Genomic DNA, 17,746 nt, shown 5'->3' with positions numbered 1-17,746 from the left:
AGGAAGCGTCTTGCGATATAACGATTAACCCTTCGCTTGCGAGCGGCGTGTACGTAAGTTGCAATAGGGGTTGCTTCTGTTTTCGTAACAGGGGTGTGTTTACACTGTTCTGGTCGAAATTTAGTTGTACGTTTCCGTGACGATGTTCCCTTGCGAAACGTTGTTGCATTAATGATTCGAGAGGTGGAGCAGAGTTCGTGGGGATATATTGTAAGACGTGGAATTAGGTTTTAGAGATAGACCCTACACGTGTCAAACGCCACGTGTATTAACGTTTTACGAACCTGATGATCGTGTACATCGACTTAGTTGCCTCTGACAGCTATACTTGTCAGACCAGCTTTCGTTATACGCAATCGCGTTCTATTAAACATTAATAACAATTACGGTTCAGAATAAGTAAATACTAGCTTCCTATTTTCACCCCGAACAGAAAATAACGCGATCCATTTCGTCCCAACCGAGGGAACCAAGAGATGCTAAAATATTCATGCGCGGAAACGCGAAAGTTACAAATTTTCGCAACGAATACGACAGCTTTACGTCTTCATAGCTAGCGAAACTTCGTGACACTCTGAAGCTTCGATGGGTTCAAATTGCGTGCACAGAGTGTTGATCGGTCGACGTGGGCGCCATAAGTATTTCACCCCATTGATGCTCCAGCTTTTATGGGGAATTTACTGGCACGTATAAACGAACGTGACGTCGAACGTGTTAAAATTTTAGACATTTCTGTTCGCTGCATCGCGCGGAGACTTTACAACAACTTTTACGACACCTATGAAACCCATCTCCAGTCTATGCACGAGTAAACTCTACTTATATTCCATTGGAAACCATTATTCGGAGAGAATCATTTCTAGATGGGCAATCAGAAGTATCAACAGCATCGGTGGTTCAGTGGTAGAATGCTCGCCTGCCACGCGGGCGGCCCGGGTTCGATTCCCGGCCGATGCAAGTTTTATTTTTCTCCTTTTTATTACTATTATTTATTTTTTCATTAATGCATCAGCTCGTTAGCCATTAGCGATCACTGTGAATTATATGTTCAATATTTATATAAATATGTAAATCATAATATAGTTAATATTAAATGCATCTTATATAATATTTTTATATACAGTTTATGTTGCATCTGAAATTGCGTTCCATAAGTAATTTTGTTAGGAATTCAGCATTTTCACCTTCACCGTGACTACGATGCTGACACAATAATTTTTTAGTATGTTTACCACATAGATGTCTGTTACGTGAAAGCCTCGTGCAATTATGTCTTATTTTATCATGCACGTTCACTTTCAACCTTTCCCAGACTATTAAACCATTGAACGATGCGTTCTCGTATGAAGAGATACTTTTACTCGATATCTAATTATTTCAGAATTTTTAATTATTTGAGCGGAAGCTTTCGAAATGGTAGTATGGTGGGCATAAACTACCCCCCCCCCCCTCCTCCTCCTCCTCCTCCTCCTCCTCGCTGCTATTGCGAGGGTTAATGGTAACGCAGAGCACAAAGTGTTTGAGAGACTCTTCTTCCACGGAAAGGAAATTCAGCGCGCAGAGTGGGTGAAATTACCTTTCAGTCGCTTCAAAGTGGATACATTATTTTTCTCGGTATATCTCGACAACCACGGAAGACAAGGGAATATTTTTTAATAAGATCTAAAAGGAATGGTATTGTCTCCCCAGTGAATTCTTTTCACGCAAAAAGGGAACGCGGAAACTTACTACCAAAGTTTTATTAAATCACTTTCGAGTTGGGAAACCTCTTGTTACCGAACTAAGCTTTCCGCCAGTAACAACGTCTGGAAGTTTTTATGCATTTACTATCCGAAGAGTGCGGAAAAGTCGCTTGACTGCGAATAATTAATTCTCTCTATCAATGTTTAACGTACGCGATGTAGTCTTATTTATAGTATTGGAGGTTTCTATACTGTTAAGTCTACAAATGGTCGTTGCAATGTTATCAAATATTTAATTCAAAATAGACATAAGACTGTTTTCTCTCGGATATTATAGACTGCGCGTTTTATATTATTTATGTACTAGCCTATATTATATTGTATAATCTTTGCGTATGTAATAATGTGTAATCTTAATATTACAACAAATTTTCAAATATTTCACAAGAAATTAGCCAATTATTTCTACAGAATAAGAATTCTCAACAAAGATTACATTTCATTAAATTTGAGATCTGAAATTTCTACATATCTGTAATACGAAAATATATTCAAGCGCACACCAAGTCTTGAAGGGACGTGAATATTCGAAAAGGGAGAAGCTCGAGTTACTAGTTTTGCGAATACGTACGAGAGTATCGTGACAAGCTGACATTTTGAAGAAAGTTGGCGTAATCACGGACGCGAAGGGCGGTAGTTCCATTTACATGGGTATTAAGATTTAATAGAGAAACTTCATGCCGAATGCAATTGGAATTAGCGCGAACGCGAGAATATCGTCGTTTTAAGCACCGTTTCAGGGTATTGCCTCTAGTGCCAAATTACCATGTCGAACAACAACGGAGTACGCATACAGAATTAAGTGGATTCGAAGGGTCTGCACCCTGATTAGGCTGCCTGCTGTGTAGGGTTTACACGACGAATGTGTCAGCAGTTTTCGCGATAAACGCGGTTCAACTTAATTCTCCGACCGGTTAATTGAACTTCGCTACTGTTTGAAAATGCTCAAACCTTTGCTAAGGATCCCTTACTCGACGTTCCATAAGAATTTCAACTCATTTAACTCTATTAATTCAAGTTAAATGACTGGACTGAATAGTATATACTTTACGTGGATAGTGCGTAAACATTCATATTTTAATTCATTTGAATTTAAACTGTCTTTATTAATTTTAGTTGAATTGAATTGTTCAGCCATCAAGTACAGAAAATTATTTAGATTTCAATTAAGTAAAGTGTAATTACCCTCAAATATGTCTTCTATGAGCTTCTCACCAAATTTCCATTTATAAAATCTACTTTCACATTTGAAATCGACCTAACGTTACTTCCAGCACCACAGATATCATACATTGGAATATACATATCGCCAAGGACTGACTCCAATAGGTCTGAATTTGGAACTTTTGGACAGTTTCTAGCGCGATGCACACATTTCATGGGTACCAGGTTCTTTGACCATCCACGTATGCACTGCAAAAGCTCACCAGGGGACCGTAATTAAAGGAAACCAGCCAACTAATTACGGTCGTTCCTGTAGAGGTGTCTGTTGGTCTTGAAGATAGGGTTATGATACACCAGTCGCCATTCAATGGGGAAAACCAAATTCTACGGAACTTGAATTGAAGTTTGGACTGTAAATAAACTACTCGCCCTAAATAACAACTCCATTCAAACGTAAATTTAGTTGAATTCCGTCTCTCCTGCCGTAACCACGCGCATGCCATTGGGACTCGTTATTTCACTGATAATCCATTAATTAAATGAATATATGTAACTTAAAAACTTCGTATGTAACTTTAAAAATGCTTCGTACTTTATATAAAGTTTATATTTCTTCCAAAATTCGTAACAAATTTCCCTGCACGAAAGCTGTCCCAAAACTGTACTTGAATATATTTGTACAATAACAAATACACTCGTTCCAGAATATAGAATTTGTACCTTCCACGATTCTCAAACTTTCACATAAGACATAAACAACCGAAAGAAGCGCCACTATAAACGAATTAATTACCATAAAACTTCTGGTGAAAACAGAAAGCGGCTGGCGTAAAAGAAGCTACGAAACATCAACGACAAGTTCGCTTTGAGTTGTCCTCTCAAAGATACTTGTAACGGAGAGCAGACGTAGAAGTTCGAGTAGTTACATAGTTTTGGCGAAAGTACATAAGTCTTTGCTTGGCCTCGGAGCCCAGCGTTTTCCGTTGTAACGAAACGCAACGACGAGTCTCTAATGAACTCGTTTCGCTGATCAGCAAAGAAGGAGTCGACGGACCGGGAGCACGGTAATGATCGCGAATACAAACAACGGAGGACTGTCGAACGTGACACTTAGCATCGGTGTCTCTTCCGATCTCGTGGAAGCTGGCTACAATGGCGGAACGTTGGTTGGCAAACAATGGACGCGGCTTACTGCCGGAAGCCACAATAAATTTAGGGGAAACTGTTCTCCGAGGACGTGCTGGTCGTTCTATCATCTCGGTGCAGCCGGTCGAGAAATTTTCAGGTATTTCGAAACAATGCAAAAATTGACACAGCGGGTCTCGCGGTGCGGCAAACAATCGAGGGAAGAATGACTTCTCCTTCGAGAACAACGACGCCCTTTCGAAACGCTGTTGCTTGTTGCCCCACGTTTCTTGATAGTCACTTCGTTCATCACGTTCGTTCACTTCACTTTGTATCTCAGTGTCTTTAAAATTTGTCAAGTGTGTTTTCTCGGTTTGCAGCTTCAAATAATAAAGACTGACTATTTTACTCTTCAGAAATCATTGGTATTCTTTGAGATCAAATAAAATCCTCAAGGATAGCCAAGTACAGGAACGGATGAATGTTTCTGCTAGTATATTATCCCTCATTCGACATCAAAATCTCTATCCAGATAGAATGTTGCCTTCGAACATCAGTCCATAATCGCGTTGTTCCCTCCACGGTCTTTCAACGAGAACGCTAAAAGGATCGGTTGATTTTTCACGAAAGACTCGCGAATTTCCTTTCTTCGTCACGAGCAAACGATTTCCTTCTTTCCAGTCGACATAGCGCCGCGAATGAAACACGAAACCTGGAAGATCGTCGTCTCGAAACCGAGTAAAGACATTCGAGCATATCGTCTCGACGATGCGAGATCCACGCTTTCGAAAAAGGAGCAGGGAATTTCTTAAGCGGCTTTAAAGCTCGCGACGGAGCGCACGGGTATACGAGTTTTTCATTGTCGTGCGTTAGTATCTTTTCCCCTGGACCTTAGCCGTGTCGCGATTTTCTTTTCATTGCCGTCGACTGCAAAGACGTACCGTCTCTCTGAAACGAACGAATGGTATGTAGGTCGCCGGCGAGCATGGAAGATACCCGCGTACTTTTCCTTTCCTTTCCGCGGCGAGCATCCCGCGAGCACAATATCTCATCTAACCGGCGAACGCGAAAGAATGAATTGGTTTTGATTTGGTCGTGGCGCAGCCGAGTTGTAACAGAGGGAAGGAGAATCAAGGACGAGGAAATACGGGAAACGCAGGAGTTCCTTTGTTAATTTGCGAAGATGAATACACCAGACACGATGCCACGCTCGATCTTTCGAATGTGACGCACGCATCAATTGCTGGAAACGTCAGATTCCGACGGAAAATGTAACAGACTCGAGTAAGTGCTCGCTCGTTGAATAAAGTTTCGTTCTTTTAGGGGTCTGAAGACGCGTTGCTTTGTTTTCGAAGCTTTCGACTGGAGCATCGCTGTTTGGAGATAATGATAAAAATATTCATGGCGCGGTGAGAGAAATTTCAACACCAACTTGTACAACTGAAAATAAAACTGAAATATAAATTGATTGCGAACTAAATAATTGATTCCAGATTTTGTGGATATAATCCAAAAATCTAGCCATTAACATCATTACATCATTACATTCGAGCTTTCGTACCATCCATGTATAGGAAAGCAGGTTTGCGAAATTATAACTCGATTTGCTTTTAGCGAGTTCTTCACTTTTCCGTCGAGTGGAGTCGATCGATTCGTATCCGTGTGCCGTCTCGATAATGAAGTCCGATCATTCGGACGCAATTAGAAGATTCGATAGCTCCCACCCACGGACTCGTATTAAATTAAGCTTCGAAGGATGCAGCTTCAAAGAGGCGATGCCACGAAGGATTGGTAGAAGCTATTTAAAGAGCGAGCTATTGCCGTCCAGAATTCAAGGAACCACGAATTCGTCGGCGAAGCAATGCCCGCAATTCACGGAAGTGGCTCGACGGAATTCCTCATTCAATGTGCAATGGCAGGGACGACGGCTATGTACGGCCACGTGACAACTGTCGAATCTATATTTTGGTCTCGATTCTGTCACCAACTGCGTCGATCGTCGTCAACTGGTTGCTTACTCAAATCTTTTCTGTGAAAACTTCTTTATTTTGATCGTCTTCACATTTATTTATTGATTACTAAATAGTTAAAGAGTGACTCAGAAGGTCGACGATGATGCAGCTTCCTCGTTAGAGATAAATGAAATGTCTGATCAGGCACGGTCCTATTATACTTAGAATATCTGTACGTGCGCGCTACAGTAGAATAGGACACGTTCGAGCGTACCTGGTCAGACACTCCAAATACGATAAAACATTTCTGAATTTCTGAAATTAGTCAAGATATCGATGACATATAACGTGTTAAATAAATTATATAATAATTAAATTGTAATCGTTGACGTGGTCACTAGTAACTGCGTAGTTGATGTGACCCTAAATAAAGTAATTAAAAAGAACATGTTTTAGAATATCATCGCGAGTCCTCGAGAAATAAAATTAATTTTAGTGATTTTTCGCTCTACCTAAGTGTGGTTTGCTGATCGAAAGCAGCTATTCCGCGAATTCATCCCACTCGACGATCCGTCGCGTCTTGTTCGTTGCTTCAGGGATGGAAATTCTCTTTCGATTTCTCTTAGGCGAACTTCATTTACCGCTGGCGGTGCAACGTTCGTCGCGATCCAAGGAGAATCCGTAATATCGCTACCCGACGCGAACCCCCTTCCATTATTCGGATTCTACGTATTTCGTTCACGCTCCGTAAAACTTCATCGTCCAAGTAGAAAATCACGATCGAAGCCGCCTCGAAGTCCTCCGAAAATAAACGCTCGCCGAGGATGGAGTTTACTTTCGTTTCCCGCGAAATAAAGCGTTAGAACCTAAGTGGAATTCTTACTTCTAGGAGCCGTGGAATTTCAAATTGGCTCGTTCCTGAGCGTTGGAGATTTCGTCAAATTTTCAGACCGATTGGACTGGAGGGATTTGGAAAGTTAAAGATGATATTGGAAATCCTTCCTTGGAATTTTTGAAACGGACCTTGATTTAATCTGGTATACCTCTTCGAATCTATTATCACTTGAGAAGATTGTTTAGGTAAATATTTGCTTTGTTGATGGTGTAGCGACTTCGTGGAATAAGTGAATACAAATTTCTTTATGAATCCCTCCAGACCTGAATTATTTTTCTATTTAATTTTTAGGCTTAACGTGGAATAAAAACATCGATAAAAATTATTAAAAATGCATCCTCGACAAACATATTTCCCCTCTCTCCGTGTACCATCATAAAATATTTCCAAATTCCTTGAGAAAATAAAATCCTTCGCTTGCACGCGTAGTGTAAACTTCCTACCCTGCGAAGAAAATATACGAAAGTTTGAGTTTAACTTTTGCGTAAGTATAGTATCGGGGCCGCCACTGTAGGAATTGCAGGAACGAACACGATCTATTAACCAAGCAATATATTAAGAGCTGCGAAGCAGTAACGAAGAGTTGGGGGGGGGGGGGGAGGGATATAATCCGGAACAAATCGTAAAACGTTGCAGCGGTATTACGACCACGAAGGAAGCTATCGAGTTACGGCGCACTTACTTGCCTCAACTTCGACTCCTGGCTGGGGGTCACGTGATTTGATCGTCAGATCGTCGACGGTAGGCAAGCCAGAAACCAAATTAGAAAGCGGGCTAATTGCAGGCCGTTTGCACGCCACTGGCAACTGACCGAAATGCTGGAAACAGCGCGGTGCCAAGAGCAAACCTAGCTTTCGAACTCAACGTGGATCGCTGCTTTCGATTCAACTCATAAAAGGTTAGGTGGATTAAAAACTGTCCCACCTTACCTCTAATACTTTATTCAGAGAAATATATATGAATATTAAAAATAAACTGAACACAGTGTCAGCATAATATAATAGTACACGAGGATAAAAAGATCCTGAATAACGTCGATACGGCACTTCTTTGTTTGGAAGAAAAGAATATTTAACACCGAGTCATGGTTCACTTATGATGCAAGAGGGCAGATCATTTTTCGATCGTCTTATTCTAGATAACTGAGAACTTATCGAGAAGGCAGTTTCCATCGCACACACGGATACTAGCACTCCGTTACACGAAACAGCCAAAGTTTTCGTGATCTCGTAATCCAGAAACGCGAGTTGAGAAGCGTGTTTCCGAAGTGCACGCGATCGAAAATCTTCCTTTCCGACCGGAACGAAAATTCCTGGACGAACAATGCGCATCGTTACGGGCGTTCGAACAATCGCTGTTGTTACATTCACGATTCCCAGGATCGATTACAGGATCCTGTTGATAATCGCGCGAATTCTCCGAGGGCTCGAGAGGCATGAATAATTTAAACGATCTTGCGATACACGATGGATAAAATTCGCTTGCTAATGCAAATTTCGAATAACAAATAAAATAGAAAGAATTTCAAGTGGACTGAACTTTCGAAAGTTTCGTATGCATCAACCTAATAAAATACGACATAAAAGGGAACAAGAATAAAAACTATAAATGAACGTCGAATTAGGAAGCATCAAAAACATTCGAGGCTTTATCGCTGGTACAGATTGACGAACAAACAAGCATTATTCATCGTATTATTTTGATAATGCATCTACATTCGCTTTAAGTCGTCGAGTCACGGTTCGCCGGCGTGGGTGAAAAAGTTTACACGGGTCAGCGTGCGTGACAAGATTTGCATAAACGATATACAGCTACCGGTGACGATACGAGACCGATTAATATTCGACCGACGACGTCGCGTCAGCTGCCGCGCAGATGTTCGTTGCTACAATTATTTGCCTAATCGCACGAAAACACTGGTTCCTTACGCCAGAGACGGTAACGATTCGATAGCTCGATGATATCCCCGTCGCATTGTGAGCTTCAAATGTGACCATGAATAAGGGATAATATAGTTCATCGAGAGTTGGTAGTTGCCAGAAACGACACGAATCCTACGTAATCGATTAAAATTTGCTTCCCTTGTTGGTAATTTAATTTGTTTCCCTCTCAAACAATTCAATTGGCCTCTCACCCGGACGATTTCATTTATTCTTCTCCCAGATAATTCAATTTATTATACTCCGCAGAGGACTATTTAATTTTTACGTTTGAGAGTCAGTGCTTGTTCGCGAGGTATTTTTGATCTGCTATTTATTTACCATTTAGATGTAATTCTGGACACGAGCTTCAGGTCAAACATTTTCATCAATTTCATTTTATTCAGCTGCTTCCTATTTTACCCACATTTTACTTTCCTTTTTCATTCTATTATTGTGCCTTTATTTAAGCCTATTTCTATATTCTGTCAGTTTTCTTTTTTTATTTATTGAAGCCTGTATAAAACTTTCTAATTACATTCAAATACAAATACATTCTGACACTTCAAACGATAAACCATCTTTTGGTCTCTTCATTAACATTATTTTCCTTTCGACAATGAAAAAATCACCGATACCAAGTCATTAAGTTTTATTTGTAATAAAACAGTTTACCCCGACTCTCTTAAATCTCCCGGGATTCGAGGGACTTGGGACTCGAAGGGAAACGCTGGCGCCTGAAGGCGAGATTGACCTAGCGTTCGAGTCGAGTTTTTAGTTTATTGGAAAACATCGAAGCCTCTGTCTGGTCGCAGGTGGCGCGGATCTGGTTATTTTTTTGTTTGTCCTTTACGCGGAAACTTTGGGAAAATCAAAAGTGACTCACAGGAAAGTTCTACCGACTGCAGGAAGTTTGTACGAAGGGACGTCGATTATCTGGGCAAGCATGGGACAATTTAATCGATAAATGGGTAATGGTACACCTATTCCGTTACCGAGGCTGAAGTAAAGATTTCATAATATCTAAGCATTGAAAACCGAGGGTCTGATTTCTCGCATAAGTGCATAAAAATCCACAGCCTACTAATTATACAGTAATTCCATCTGTTAAAAAATGTAGACAGTGACGAATAAGCAATTAATACTAAACTTGCCACGATCGTGTATGCAATTTAGTACCACGTGAAATATGTTTGCCGAAAAAGGCAAATATAAAGTGTCTTTTACGAAGAACGAAAGATAATGAAATCACCCGAAATGAATGATATGTCTGTGGGATTAGTGTTGGTACGCAGTAAACGTTGAAAAAAGCGACCCTACGGAATCGTTGCACGACCACGTGCGGTAGGACGATGGTCTACCTCGACTCTGTCTACGTCACCATATGTATATTGACAAACCACGATTTACTGCGCTATAATTTACCGCGGTCGTAAATCGCTTCGAAACGGCTCGATACACTATAAACGTCGTGTGGTGAATTTTTTGCCCGCAGTCGTTTACTCGCTAGGGGTGGGGGATGAAGTAATGGAGTATGAATTTTGTTAAATGGTCATTAAGTTCCGACAGTTATCGACATTTTGCTAAATTTCAGCGCGATAGGAACGAAGATGGCATGATTTATGATCGACGGAGGCTCCAGTGTATCAAAGAGCTCCAATTAGGACACTTTAAATCGCTTGTCTGTAATTTGCCCGAGAAATCTGATGCAGCTGTAATGGGAGCTTCTTATCTCTCTAGCGAAGGGCTTTCAACTGTTCCTATTCAGCCAGGACCTCGTTATTCACGCGATTCTTTGATTTATTTTTTGGAATAAGTTGGTAGTAGAGTATCCATTTATGTAACATTAATTTAAGCGGGAATGTATTAATAAGAGAAAGTACACAGTAATCTTTGAAACGAACTTAGTAGTTCGCACTTCTTCTTTTCAGACTGCGAACGAGGATAGAGCTTTAGACTAGTCTGCGTTTAATCCACAATTTCTCAAAAATCTCCGAATTAAAGCCCTTTGCTGCAATAAATGATTTCGCACGATAAACTAGTTGTACAAATAAAAATCTTTAAGAATTTCTTTAAAAAAGACCAGTGTTGTCAGTTAATTCATTTCGCTCGGTGTCTAACACAGCAAGGGATCGTTTCTATCGCGGGCGGCTCGTCGGATTTCTATCAATACGTAATCGCTCCGTCAGACCGGATGTAGGCTGCGGTTCCAGACACGTACACGCTAAACGGGCACAATGTTGCGTAGTTACGTATGAAATTAATTCGGGTTGCGAGCATCGACGTGTCACGGCTGCCCCGTCGAGCGGCTGCGCAACCCGGGCTCGATATTGAATCCGCTTGAACGAGATATACTGTACACGCACACGCGTGAAACCCACGGGATAGGCACAGTTGGCACTCGATGTTGTGTAATATGATGGCTGCGCGCGGTACCCAACGCCATGCGGACGGTTATTAGTATTCAGTTTGTTTCGCGGTGGCAGATGCAGTTAAGCCGGGCTGCACGAACAGGCAACACGTTACACGAGACCTCCCTGGCATGGAATGATATTTCGCGATTCCGTCGAGTTACGAGGCACCGGCGACGGAGGACAAAATTATCTGCAACTATTACTTTTTGGGCACCCGTAACCGCGCCACCCTTGGTCTGCGATCTATAGTCGCACCGATACGATTTATCGTCATGCGATTTAACCCACTGACCGTGGGCCGACTTTTGTTGAAAGTTTTAAGGGCTGCGTCACTAGAATACTCAATCAACCAGGTTTAATAATTTGGAACTTTTATTTGCATCATTGAAGTCCGTTTAGACTGAAACGATGATAAAATAATGGTAATTCGAATTGGTCGCTCCGAAATGACCAGCCGTTAATTGCAATCCATTCACCTTTAGGAAACGTTTCGACACGAAAGAATGAATTAATAATTATTCACAAGGACATAAGCAACGTTTGACTCTTTGTGGGTCAAACTTCGACAGAAGACCATGATTTGGAGTAATTATGCTGCCACTGCGAGGTTAACGAAATATCGCTCGCATAAACTACCATTTACTCGGATAATTTTGCAATTGCAACGCGGCCAGCGGCCGGAGCGAATTAGAATCGAATCATTCTTCATTGATCGTATCAATGTAATATACTTGGTTAATTTAATCACGTTTGCTGCGGAGTCGTAACCCGATAGCTGCTGTTTAAATTATATCGTCCACGTTTGCTCGTATCGTAATTACATTGCGGTTCGCCTGGGTATATCAAGTGCTCTGTTTAACTAAGTAATGGGTCAAACGTCTTCGACGGTTTCCAATCTCTATTCACGACTCCGCATTTCCATTCCTATAAATTTTCAACGATAATGGAATAACCTGAAGTATGTGGTACTCCCTTAAGTATGCAAAATAAAGTTCCAAATATAACCACTCGTTTAATAAAATTCATGAACAAGTTGCATAAGAATTTAGAACTTTTATGTGCATACTTGCAATCAGTAGGCTTTCATGCATATAAATTAAGGGAACGTTGTCGATTTGTTTGGCTCTTGTTTACTCGCATCACTTACCAGTTACAGTTGCAATATCGGTAAAACAATGAAATCCTGTATCCTCGTATAGACGAAATTGCTTACCTGCAACAGAAAACGAGAAATTTTCATTAAAGTCTTTCCTCGTTTATATCTGAATCTATGATTACACGGCGGCATTCCGCAATTGAATTTACACCTATAGCTATCGATGATTTTGTAAATTTACGACGGTTTAATCGCTGTAACGCAAACTGGATATCGACAGGAAGTAGATTGACGTTTATCGTGTGCTTCCCTTTCGCTTCGCTGCTGAAATGGTGCATTTAGCTGCAATTTCGTTTATTTTGCCGGGTTTTCTGGTAGTACAGTCAGTTTTAAGAGCGCAGAAATAAGGGTACGTTCATTGTTTGTTATATTCGAAGCAAATATTATGAAAAATATATTCAGAGGATATAGCATAGTTTATTCGAAACCGATGTCAACCCGAATGGGTTAATAGGTACCACATTCTTCCCAGCAAAAATCTTTCCTACTACCTGCAGTACGCTTCACCCATTCGACTTGCGCGCGAAACTTTGCAGCTAATCGACCATACCTAGTCGAGCGAGCAACCTCGAGAAATGTGCACGAATTCACGATTCGAACCCGACACGGGATACGCAAGCTCACGTGTTCGAAACTCGAACAGCAACATGCAAAGCACGTGTTTTAATCTGAAATGTGGCAATCGAGATCTTGCCCGCCTCGTTTCGAGTCGATCGTCGGGTGAAGCACGGCCACTCCACTTTTCACGTTCTTCCTACGGAGAAATTTCTCTCCGTGGAAAGAAGGCGAGCTTGAATCCATCCTATCGGTCGAATTCGAAATTTATCGCCGGGGAAGATGGCGTGATCGATTCTCGATGGTTTTCGGCGCATCTCCTTCGATTCGCTATCGCATACGTGCCGGCGCATCTCCTTCGAGCCGCTATCGCATACGTGTCGGCGCATAAATCCGTTCGCGGCAATTACGTTAAAAGGTCGGTTAATAATTGACCGTAGAGGAACCGCTGTCAAATATTTAGAAACTGTAAATATCACCACGAACGAGAGGGTGGGGAGTTGTGCAGGTGACTCGTCCAGCCAATTTCCGTGCTCCCCGCCATCGACGGCGGCAGGTAGGGGCTTCTACCTCTGCAAATATTATTCGAAGCCCTGGGAATCCTTGAGAGTCTTAAAGATCTTGAGCGAGTTAACGCTCTTGATAAACCTTGAGGGTCTTAAAGTCTTTGGACGTCTTGAGACGTTAAAATGTTCCAGGCAACGACGGAGGTTTTATCACCCTTTGCGTGATGAATAACTTTAATGCGCTTACTGGGATTTTTTAGAAGAAATACGCGGCAGAATGTTTCTAAATTACATTAATATATTGGTCGCCACGTAACGAGTGTCAGGCCTTTTCATTAACGAACTAAACAAATTAATTTCTACAGTGAGGCGATAACGAAAATAAATTTGAACAGGATTCGTGAATTTATCGGAGAGGTTACAAAATTAGATGCTACGACAAATTTGAAATTATCTAATGTTATGTGGTTATGTCTTATGTGGTGATTTTTAATTGGAAACAACTTTTCAAGTTACAGCAGAATATTTAATTAATTTCTTAGAGACACAACTATTCCATGCCACCCATTATTGTTCCAAGTAGACCTATCCCACGTCACCATTCAAGAAGCCTTCACCTCTCCCTATAATACCTAATCAATTTCTCAGACTGCAAAGCTTCCAACCCCAGGTCTCCGCTTCCCAAGCGTCTGTATCAAGTCTGGCTCGTTAGCTGCATCACTACCTAAAAGTCATTAGGGTAAGGATGATTCTGGTGACCCCACGGAAGAAACTGAAGCGGAGAATCGGGTATCGCGGTGAATCTGTTAATGGACAGAGTACGGTCCGTGTTGTACGTGTCGGCTGATAATGTTACGAGTGGGCCACCGTTCAAGGAATGTTCTGGACTCCTCGTGTTAGCGAACGAGGAAGATATTTGGAAGGGCACGGCAGGCCGAGTCGCAATTACAGCGAGCCACGATGGAGAGGGCGGCTCGTGGCGCGGAGTAGCCCGGGTTAAATTGAGTGGCACGACGCGCGCGCCTTGCAAGGACCGCATAATACGGCGTGACCCGCCAGGACCTCGCGTGTAAAAGCCATAACTAACCTACAAATATCCCGGGGAAACTTCTGCGCTGACCTCCGTCGGCAGCCACGGAGGCCATGCAGACCGCATTACCATTAGTATCGCGAGAGGTCAACGGGCACGTGTGCCAATACACGTCCGAATCTCTTTGCTGGTGGGCTTTTTAGCATCCTCTTGATATTGTGAAACGCTTCAGAATTCGAGTACAGAGTTCAACGACTTGCTGAGAGAGACCTCGTTAAAGGACGGAGGTCTGTAACGTTTCGTTTCGAGTGTACATTCACGTATGCTCCACTAAGTTGCACCACGTGTTATACGCTGAACCAATTTTACGAAGATTGTTGAAATGAAGTGTTGTTTAAGTGATAAACTATCTATTGTTACATCCAACTTAAAATGGCTACACTATGATGCATTACAGAGGTACAAATCAACAAAGATCTTGCAGCGACACAATATTTCACTTGGTTGGGAATTGTATGAATGAATTGAAACTTGTGTGAATGATTGAAATTGATTCAACTGCTTGTACATAACTTTGTAGACTTCGAAAAAAATTCCTGAAATATGCTTAATTTTTGTTGTTGTTGTAAAACGTCGTCATTCACTATGTTAAAACGCGTCATGGTAGAAAACCACCATATTAATAAAACACGACGGTAATGTAGAAAAGAAATCCTCGATGGGCCGTATCGATGCGTGCGTTCATCCTGGAAACGTGTAAATTGTCGCATGGCTGATTAAATCGGACACCGCGGAATTCCGTATTGGTTCTCGCGTAAAATTCGTATAGCTAGTTATCTGGCGGATAATGATGTTGTTTACCCGGATCTATGAGATTTATCGAGCGATAACAATTTTAATAAACAACCACGCTCGCAACACGGTAGTTAGTTTACGCGATTTGTTGAGGTTTCAGAATTTGCGAGGACATGGGTTGGTCGAGACAGTCGGGAGTTAACCGGTAATGGAAAATACTCGATGAGGGATTATCTTGGAAAGATTATGGTGCAATAAGGTAATTTCTGGGGCTTCGATCCAAGGTGGACTTATCGAATTTAATTTATTAACCTATACCTATCGACACTCAACTCGTGCATTTTATGCATAGTACTAAATCTTTGAAAATGAGGATCGGAGGGGAAAATACCTCCTTTCATGTTGCAGTCATTTTTATCGTAAATTGTAGCGAAAATGTCAGAAATCCAACAATTTAAAAAAGAATTCTAAAGTAGATGGGTGAAATTGGTTGGGTTGATAGTTCAAGTGTTAGAATAAAATAAAATACAATATTAAATTATTATTGGCAGAGATTCTAGTTGAAAAAAAAAAAATTACAGAAAACCATTGGTATGAAACAATTTTGATTTAGTTTCTTCCCCTGTTACGTGTTCCGTAATAATCAACGAGTTACACGCCCAACCGAATCTGATGTGACTAATGATGACATGAGTAGTGTGAGATCTTAACTGACAAGGATAAAACGTAGTGCAGATACCACAAATGCTGCCTGTCTGGTTGATTAACCCTCGGAGTACGGTATCGAAGATTAAAACTACCATTCGCATTGTACAATATTTAATTATTAGACAAGTGGTACACACTTTTTCTTGTACAGTTACTAATGACTCAAGAAGATTGAAAGAGTAGATAGTCCCACTTGACAAATGCTTGTGTTGCTTCGCTGTCCTGCGCCAAGAAAATTATGTGTAAACGAGGGAATAATAAATGAAGTTCTTGTTTTAAATTCAAAAATTTAAATTCTAATCAAAAGTTCTTGGAAACGCTACTTTCTGTTCATCCATTTGATATATCTTGTTTGTATCAATGGTAACCATGCATCGTTTCATGGTAAGCCGTACGATCCTATAACTTCCTTTTCCTATTCGCACACAAATTCCCGTAAAATGAGTCCGACGAAGTAATACAAACTTACACGTAAGTTAGCATCGAACGGTCGCGTAACTTTCATTGGAATTCATTCAAAGTTTCGCGATTATCGTGAAGCTGGATTGCACTTCGTCATCGTGCTGGAACGCGAAACTTTCCCAGCGCGTAATCCGACGAAGCAGAAGAAAACTGTCGGAAGTTAAACGAAGAAAAATAGAAATTTCTAAAAATACAAAATCCCTCGGAGGAGGAAGCAGCTCGAAATTCCATGCAACGAATGAAAATTCGCCTCGGTTTTCCGGAATTTTATCGCCGTTAGATATCTCGAGTTTAAAATAACAGACATTTTTAGCGGCTGATAATGTCGGTACTCTCGGGAAAAGTATTTCAAAAGCGTTCCTAATAAAAATTCGAAACTCTCTCATAATCAGGAGCACAGTGTAACGAGCTGCGCGCGTTGGTATGTGGTAATTTCAACTTCCATGCTCGAAAGTGGACGGCCAACGTAGCGGGGGCTATTTTTCGCCAACGAAATTTTTAACGTAAATTGTTCTGAACCGTTTGCGTTACGTTTGCATACATCCTTTCGTTTGACTTTTAAATTCCTGTTCAAGGAATAGAGTTTCCTCCCTTGCTTTCCGCCACATACTAAAAACAAAAAAATGGTTCTCGAAACAATAACCACCGCTAACTTTCCTGCTCCATTGTGCGTTTCTTATTCTTCTCGCGGCGACCATTCTTCTGCCCCAGGAATAGTTGTTTCGGGTACAAAGCACTTAAGTACCAATTACCATCAGCGACAAGAAAGGAGGGAAATGCACGCAATGAAATTGGTAATGCTTGAAACGGCGAAGAAGTCACGCCCAGGATATTAATCTAACCCGACCCTTAACATCTGAGTTTATTTAGAAATGTCTTGAAAAGGGAATTCATGCTTGCTGGGCTTGGCTTATTGCGAATCTTATTCCTTCAGGAATGTTATCTTTAGTCATACATGTAATAGTATAAGAGTTCTATAAAGTTAGAAATATGAGTTCGACGTCAAGTTAAAGATGAAGCGGAGAGTTTCCCTTACGTCTCCTATCCATACATGCTCTGAACTTCTCTACCTCTCCACACATTGTTTGACGAAAATGAGGAACTGATCGTATTAATGACGCTACCTCAACCTTCTCGAATCTTTTAATCTTCGTTCCGCTGCGCACCGTTCATCACTTCTGCGAAGACGATCAAAGGGAACGTGATCAACGATACCAAGACCGTCCGCTGACTATATCCTCCTCGTGTTCGTTAATCACGCCTGAAGAATGGCTTCTGCGTTGCACGCAAGCCGAATTCCCTATCGAGCCGTCGACTAAGGGC

General features: G+C 41.3%; 1 protein-coding gene and 1 non-coding gene across 3 annotated transcripts in view; one reads left to right on the top strand and one right to left on the bottom strand.

The window, feature by feature from the left end:
* Nucleotides 1-17,746, bottom strand: part of LOC128885399 (zwei Ig domain protein zig-8-like) — a 349,005-nt gene that overhangs the window by 180,582 nt on the left and 150,677 nt on the right. The window lies entirely within an intron of this gene.
* Nucleotides 887-957, top strand: Trnag-gcc (transfer RNA glycine (anticodon GCC)). The gene has a single exon. It is a non-coding gene; the product is annotated as a tRNA-Gly (tRNA).

The sequence above is a fragment of the Hylaeus anthracinus genome, unplaced genomic scaffold (genome assembly GCF_026225885.1).
Source record: "Hylaeus anthracinus isolate JK02 unplaced genomic scaffold, UHH_iyHylAnth1.0_haploid 11981, whole genome shotgun sequence".
NCBI lineage: Eukaryota > Metazoa > Arthropoda > Insecta > Hymenoptera > Colletidae > Hylaeus > Hylaeus anthracinus.
The sequence above is the reverse complement of the archived record's forward strand: the minus strand, read 5'-3'. Positions and strand labels throughout refer to the sequence as shown.